The sequence below is a fragment of the Gigantopelta aegis genome, chromosome 2, assembly GCF_016097555.1.
Source record: "Gigantopelta aegis isolate Gae_Host chromosome 2, Gae_host_genome, whole genome shotgun sequence".
Taxonomy (NCBI): Eukaryota; Metazoa; Mollusca; class Gastropoda; order Neomphalida; family Peltospiridae; genus Gigantopelta; species Gigantopelta aegis.
In genome coordinates, this window is record NC_054700.1 from 45427757 (window position 1) to 45436946 (window position 9190).

Consider the following 9190-nt stretch of genomic DNA (forward strand, 5'->3'; position numbering starts at 1 on the left):
CTAAAATATAAAAGTCATTTAATGCGTTGTAAGTATCCTTTTAGATTAGACACCACACCACCATTTGTCGTGGCGTCATTTCTTGGCATAGCAGCTGTTTAATACGGTCCAGTTTCCAGAAGAAATTGTTCTGCATTAAAAACAATACAAAATACTGAAATGCATTTTGAAATCTTTCTTTGATAATAATTACAAGTAGGCCAACCCGTGTAGTTTATAAATAACTGTTATGTTTAGTGCTAATGCTAAGTGAAAATGCTCCAGGTGAACCTATGGTTTTGCAAGGTAGTTATTAAGGGAGAATACAGCCTAAAGCTAGCTATCACGTAGCCCTCTTGATATCGTTGTATTTTTCACAGAATATATTCTGACATAGAAATTGTATTGAAATGCACGCAAAAATAAATGGTGATGTGTAACATTTAGACCTGTCATTATCTGAAGAAAAACACCCACCTCCTAATTACTTGATCCGTATTCGCTTTTATTGTCCTAGTTATTTTAATCAAGGCATGGTCCAGTTTACTACCCGCCAACTTGATACACCCCTCACTTCACCCTAAAGCCTCGCATCGATCATAAATACATGACTCGTTCGTTCGTTCTGAACAAAGATCCTCCACCACAGTGTGATCACTGTCAGTGTACTCTGACTGTAAGCCACATTTTGCCGGAGTGCAAATTAGGAAAGATATATTCGGTGGCAGAAATGTGATAGAATCATTTCGATTCCATCCTGAAATTTTGTTAAATATTTTTCGTGATACTGAAATATATTCTTAAATTTTAATTTTACCTATCTGTGATATTTACACTGTGTTTTGATTTAACTCTTGAATTTTTATACTGATGTGGATCATGACTTCGTTTTCGTATTCATCTTAGTTTGAAACCCAACAGTCGATGCATTTGTTTCGTGCTGGGGTGTCGTTAATTAATTAATTATTTAATAAATTAATAAATAAATAGATAAATAGATAGGTAAATAGATAGACAAATAGATAGATAGATAGATAGATAGATAAATAGATAAATAAATAAATTCATTCATTCATTCATTCGTTCATTCATTCATTAATTTATTCATTCATTCACTCTAAAGCCTGTCATTACGGGTAAAAGGTTTTGCATGTATATTACTTGGAAAAACAACAACACCCCCCCCCACCCCTCCCCAACAGACACACAAAACAAACATTCCATTTTGTGACAAGCGACGCTTGATTAATATCAATGCCCACAAAACCTAGCAAGTGAACATGGAAAGCTATTTATAGCCGATGTTTCATGAGAAGAACTAAATATGGGCGAAATGTGATCAAAACCTCGATCACGCACATTCTCCGTTACTTTACAACGTAACAAAACCCAACGGAATGCCATAATTTCCATCAGATTCGGCTACAACATGATGTATCTATGAGGATGGCAGAAACGAACGTCAAAATAAAAATGGCCTGTCATTTAACGCCCGATCCAGGCACATACATCCACACACAATATACAAACAAGGTTAAAGTTAACATTTGTTTTGGTTATCGACACCACTAGGGCACATTGAGTTATTAATCATTGGCTATTGGATGTCAAACATTTGGTAATTTTGACATATAATCTTAGACAGGAAACCGACTACATGTTCCATTAGAAGCAAGGGATCTTTTTAAATGCACTATCCCACAGACAAGATAGTACATACCGCGGTCTTTGATATACCAGCCGTGGTGCACTGGTTGGAACGAGAAACATAAAAAAAACCCAAAACAAGTAACGACATTAACCGACAATAACGACACCAACATTTAAAAATAAAAACAAACAAAACAACAACAATAAGAACAACAAGAAAAAACAATACCCTCCCTCTTAACCCACCCCCCCCCCAAAAAAAAAAAAAAAACCCACCAAAAAACCCCAAACCCCAACAACAACAAACAAACAAACCAAAAAAACCCACCACACACACAATTTACAAATAATTCAGTATCATTGATAGTGGAACGACAAGTATGATCAAAACATCAAAAAGCCGAAACATCAAACAAAACAGGCAAAAAGCAATAACTGATTGTCGATTATTGTCAATGGGATGGTATTATTATTTATTGATGATATGTGCAATAGCAATTTATTAGTGAACGGTTTGAAAACTAAACACTGACAATAAACACTGCAAATTTATTTAAATGATTGTACACACGAAACTTTATATATGTTTTTCTTTCTTTTTTCTTCAAAATTGTGAAACGGCTATTCTTGAGTAAAGATGAATATTACAAAGATTACAAAGAATGACAATCCTTTGATGTGGTCATCGCGATGATTCCAAAAGGTTTGGCCACAAATTGTCCGTCCGTAAACTTTCGAAAAGTGTTCTTTCTCTCTCTCTCTCTCTCTCTGGGCCATATCTTCCTTAGCAATTCATATAGGATCATCAAACCTTGCATGTAAGTACAACTTGGGATGGCGGTGTGTCGCGTACCATAACTAGGTCACCGCGACCTATTTTCCATACATTACTTCATATTAAAATAAATATACAAATCCTTGTCCAGGCCACATTTTCCTTATTCAGTGGCAAAATACTCGCTCACGTGTGTGATGGGTCTTCCTCGGGATCTACATTTTTGTGTTTTGCCCCTGTCAGTGTCACAGCAAAGTCCCTGATATGCACTGTCATGTCCGTGGGAATTTGAATATAAAAAATGTATGGTTGCTATTCGGTAAAGTTAAAACAAATAGTACCTTGCTTTATATATTATTTCGGAATCAACTTAGTTTCACAATTTTGATAAAAAAACAAGAACCCCAAAACAAGAACCCCAAACCCTCCTCCCAAAATAACAACAGCCCCCCACCCCCCACCCCCCCAAAAAAAAAAAAAGAAAAAAAAAGAAGCTACTTCGTATTCATTTATTTTCTGCAGAGATCATATTACTTTAAAATATAATACGCACTTAACCAATAATAAGCAATGAAGTTGAAGAAACAAATTCCAAAATTATGTACATCATTCTATGGATCAACATTTGTTTTTCGGTGCAAACTGCGAGAAGCACCATGTTCCCTGGAAAGAGTACGCGTTTATAGTACACATTATCGTATATTTCTAATTCCATTAGACATCACCGGTACCAGTCTAAAGTAGATTGGTTTTCATACACCCCACCGAGGGTAAATCCGACCATATTCCCCAGAGTATCAATGTCTGTAAGTCCAAGTAAAAGTCCACTGGTAATTTAATACAGACTATTATAAATTAAGGAGACTATGAGTTTGCTGTCATGATTGTAACACAGACTAACATATTTAGACTAACATAGCATTTTTAACAACTAAAATTACATTGATTGAAACATATTATTGCTTTTTAAAAGAACAAATGGATTAGGCACAAGTTATACTTACTAAGCCTTCTCCATAGCAGAAACATGTCACGACAGTAGTATATTTGTTTTGCAATTTAAATACGAACAGAAATCAATATTATTAAATTACATATTAAATAGGGTATCTATACATATTATTGTAATGTTTGCCAAAGCCCAAACTGTATTGTACCTACAAATAATTTCGTACGTACGAATTTCTTTTTTTTTACGTTAAGGTAAAATGCAATTTGAGTTACTACGAACATTACGACGACCAGAAAGACATACAATATAGAAAAACTGATATTCTAAACTAGAAACTGTATTAAACATGTACCTTTAGTTGTTAAAAAAAAGATTTATTATTTAAAAATATGTTACAACGGTTACACACGCAGAATAGTTCGTTTCAGATTGCTGATGTGTCACTTCAAGCGTCTGTCGCAGGTTTTTGTTTTCTAAGGAAAAACAGGAGAGAGTGGAGTTTAAAAGAGGCATATATATTACTAGTATTCGAACATATATTAATAATGGTGTGTAAGTAAGTAGGTAGGTAAGTAAGTAAGTAAATAAGTAACAGTATGTAATTTAGTAAGTAAGTAGTAAATAAGTAAGTGAGCAAGTAAGTAAGTAAATAGGTAAGTAAATTAGTAACAATAAGTAAGTAATTTAGTAAGTAAGTAATTTAGAAAGTAATAAGTAAGTAAGTAAGCAAGTAAGTAACTATAAATAAGTAAATAAGTAAGTAAGAAAGTTATGTCAGTAAGTAAGTAAGTCAGTGAGTGAGTGAGTGAGTCAGTAAGTAAGTCAGTCAGTCAGTAAGAAAGAAAGTAATAAGTAAGCAAATAAGCAAGTAAGTAACTATAAATAAGTAAGTAAGTAGGCAAGTAAGTAAGATATAAGTAAGTTAGTAAGTTAGTAAGTAAGTAAGTAACAAAGAAAGAAAGAAAGAAAGAAACAGTGACTATTGTCTTTGTAAATATACATGTAAAATACATATACATGTCTTGATATATAAAAAGGATGTCCTTTTTATTCAGGTGTTCTGGTTCGTCTGTTTGCTTGGGTTTTTCTTTCTGTTTCTCTCTATTTTTTATTTATTTTTTAATAAAAGGTGTTACATTAAACCCTGGTTGTGATGTATCGAATTACGGCCACGAGAGAAATGGTATCAATTTTTAATAGACAATGTAACTGATGACATGCCAGATAAAGCCAGTGTTGATGACGTAAAGGTCAGTCTGTCGTTAAATGATATAGAACTATCATGTCAACTTACATTAGTGGAACTCTCTTCTCGTAAAAAGGGGAAGAGTTCTTTCGTTGATGCTAATTTTTGCTTTCCTGGATGTCATTACACGATCGGGAAAAAACATATTCTACGTTAAACATGTTGAGCAAAAACTGTTCCGTGCGACACAGTGTATTATATACTCAGTACTTACTACGTTTACGTCCTTAAGACTGTGCTATGTTTATTAAAATTTACTATTATTTTTATTTATTTATTTATTTATTTATTTATTTTATTCAGTATTTATTTATTTATGTCGTTTATTGTTTTTTTGTTTGTGATTCTGTGAAAATACAATTTAGGGGTGAAAAAAGGGGTAGTTTTAAACTGATACAACGGAAAACATTTCACTACAGCAATGCTTTCACTATTAAATTTACCACCGCTAAGGATAGAATAGAATAGAATAGATTAGATGTTTAACGACACCACAGCACAAAAAATTACATCAGCTATTGGATGTCAGACTATGGTAAATTCGAACATAAAGTGATGATCAACATCAATATAAAAATGCAACAGTTAAATTAAAACAGTGTAATGAACTGTAAAAAAATGCAAATATTACAGATAGATAAAATTAAAATTTGGAATAAAAGTCAGTATCACGAAGAAATTGCAATAAAAGTTCAGGATGGATCCATCACATTTCTTCGATGAAATATATATTTTCTTGTTTCCTCAAGATGATTACACTCCACCAAAATGTGGCGTACCGTCAGAGTACACCGACAGTGCTTACACTGAAGGAAGGAAATGTGTTATATATATATAACGACGCACTCAACACATTTTATTATCTGTTATATGGCGTCAGACATATGGTTAAGCACCACAGATATTGAGAGAGGGAACCTGCTGTCACCACTTCATGTGCTACTCTTTTCAGTTAGTAGCAAGGGATCTTTTATATGCATCATCCGACAGACAGGATAGTACATACCACGGTCTTTGATATGCCAGTCGTGGTGCACTGGCTGGAACGAAAAATAGCCACTGGGTCTACCGACAGGGATCGATCCCAGACCGACCGTGCATTGAACAAGTGCTTTACTACTGGACTACGTCCCGCCCCGTGCTCACACTGAGGTAGGGATAAAAGTCGTGGCTTCGTTTCCCGCCATCCTCATGTGGAAAAGGATGGCCCATATTTTAGGGTTGATATAAAACCTTGGTTTTTATTCGTCAGTTTAAACCGGCCTCGGTGGCGTCGTGGCAGGCCATCGGTCTACAGGCTGGTAGGTACTGGGTTCGGATCCCAGTCGAGGCATGGGATTTTTAATCCAGATACCGACTCCAAACCCCGAGTGAGTGCTCCGCAAGGCTCAATGGGTAGGTGTAAACCACTTGCACCGACCAGTGATCCATAACTGGTTCAACAAAGGCCATGGTTTGTGCTATCCTGCCTGTGGGAAGCGCAAATAAAAGATCCCTTGCTGCCTATCGGAAGAGTAGCCCATGTAGTGGCGACAGCGGGTTTCCTCTCAAAATCTGTGTGGTCCTGAACCATATGTCTGACGCCATATAACCGTAAATAAAATGTGTTGAGTGCGTCGTTAAATAAAACACTTCTTTCTTTCGTCAGTTTAATTTGACAGAACAAAATCATTGTCATGTGCATGTATTAAGACGTTTTAGATAGTCTAAGCTCATGACTCTAATAGTTAACGTTTGTTTGACGACACCACTAATGTACATTGATTTAGTAATCATCGGCTATTGTATGTCGAACATATGGTCATTTTGACATATAGTCTCAGAGACGATATCCGCTACATTTTTTTCCATTAGCAGCAAGAGATCTTTTATATGCACCATCCCACAGACAGGATAGCACACACCACGGCCTTTGATATACCAGTCGTGATGCACTGGCTGGAACGAGAAATAACCTAATGAGCTCACCGACGGGGATCGATCTCACACCGACCGTGCAGCAAGCGAGCGCTTTACCAGGACTGTAATATAGTCTGAGACTGTAATGCCACGACATCGCCAAAAATGTGTATGCGTTAGCTATTTTATACTGAATTCTAAAGTTGTATAGGCATGGGCCCAAGTGTTGATGTGTACAAAATAAGCAGTAAAACACGTCTTCCTCTCCGGTGCGGATGTAAAATCAACTGAAGCTATATTACAAGGCGCTGATCCAGGAATTTGTACAGGGTGGGGTGGCTACATGCAGCTAATTCTGTGTAAGTATTCTATAGGTGGAGAATTGATTTTTGTTTTGACGTGAAAAAGTAATACAACAGTACAATTCATTCACACAAGAGTAGAATAAAAGATACTACATATATATCTCTTCAGCTCACAAATACCTCTGAATTACGACCACCTGCTGACATTAGTAGTATTTTTTATGGGTCCCTTGGGTAGTCGCTATAAACATGTTTGACCGTACATCGAACTGACGAAGTTATTGTGAACCGTAACGCCTTAACAATGCTAACAGTAGAAGAACTGCATACATAATTATGGGTTTTGTGGACCTGTTTACCCACCACAGACAAAACAAACCAGGACTTGTTTATCGCAGGTCACGGTGTAGTGAGGATTTTTTATTGCCCGTGGGGACATGGGCATCGTTTGGAAATTAGTTAGCGATTCTTTGCGAACGAATCTGACATTAAATTTTAAACTGATTCCGTTCAAGCCAGAACGCATCAACGCTTCTTCCCGCCGTTTGGAAGGTGTAGTTTGCAGACGACAACTTCAAAATAGCATAAGCTGTAAAAATATGCACGGTGTGAGTGAAGATAATTCTTACCAGTATCAGAAACAAGATTACTCAGAGGGAGATATGCATATATATATATATATATATATATAGAGAGAGAGAGAGAGAGAGAGAGAGAGAGAGAGAGAGAGAGAGAGAGAGAGCGAGAGAGAGAGAGAGAGAGAGAGAGAGAGAGAGAGAGAGAGACAGACAGACAGACAGACAGACAGAGAGACAGAGAGCTAGATAGAGAAAGAGAGAGACAGGGATACAGACAGAGAGAAAGAGAGACAGAGAGAGAGCATGAGAGAGAGAGAGAGAGAGAGAGAGAGAGAGAGAGAGAGAGAGAGAGAGAGAGAGAGAGAGAGAGAGAGAGAGACAGACAGACAGACAGACAGACAGACAGAGAGCTAGATAGAGAAAGAGAGAGACAGGGATACAGACAGAGAGAAAGAGAGACAGAAAGAGACAGACAGAGCATGAGAGAGAGAGAGAGAGAGAGAGAGAGAGAGAGAGAGAGAGAGAGAGAGAGAGAGAGAGAGAGAGACGAAACGTTTGTTTTGTTTAACGACACTACTAAATATATTGACAGACATATAGTTTATTCAGATATAAAGGACATAGGCCAATAATACAATCGGAAGCCTGTTTTTTGCCAATACATGTACATGTAACTGACATTGTAAAGTAGATTTAATTTATATAGGTATATTAAACATTTATCTCTGTTTTTTGCACATTATGTAGATAAATATATACAGATTTTTTGTCATAATATCTATAAAGGTTTGCAATGAATAATTTTTCATAAAACAGAGCACATTGCTTTATTAATCATCGGCTATTGAATGTTAGACATTTGGTAATTTTGACATTTAGTCTTAAAGAGCAAAACCGCTACATTTTTCCATTAGTAACAAAGAGTCTTTAATATGCACATACCACGGCCTTTAATATACCAGTCGTGATTGGAACGAGAGACAGACAGAGATAGAGAGACAGACAGAGACCGAGACAGAGGCAGTTAAAGAGGCTTACAAAGGGTAGTAGGTGACTCATTTAACAATATGTCTCTGGGTAATAAAATCAAGTGTCGCTATGATGACAGATAAAGAAGCATCACCCCAGAGACCCGTCATTTAGCAGACGACAGTCAATAGTGAAATTTAATCAGCCTTATCTAGCATTCGAAAGATCCAATGATATATAATGATTCATTCCTATAAATAATCATTGGAAAACAGTAAAGAAGATACCACACCAACCAAAGTTAGAGTTAGTTTTGTTTAACGACACACACACACTCTAGAAAACACGGCCCTTGATACACCAGTCGTGAGGCAATGGTTGGAACGGGAAACAATCCAACCTGAGAATGGGTCAACTGAGGTGGTTCGACTGAGGCACCTCAGGCGAGCGCTTTACCGACTGAGCTAAATTCCACCCAACCAGAACAACAGAACAACCAGAACAACAGAACAACCAGAACAACAGAACAACCAGAACAAGAGAACAACCAGAACAAGAAATACGATTTATATATACATCGTTTTGATTATTTCCTTCTTTGGGACGGGACGTAGCCCAGTGGTAAAGCGCTCGCCTGATATGCGGTCAGTCTAGGATCGATTCCTGTCGGTGGCTCCATCGGTATATTTCTCGTTCCAACCAATGTACCATGACTGGTATATCAAACGCCGTGGTATGTGCTTTCCTGTTTGTAGGAACGTGCATATAAAAAATCCCATACTGCATTAAGGAAAATGTAGTAGGTTTCGTCTGATGACTACGTGTCAAAATTACCAA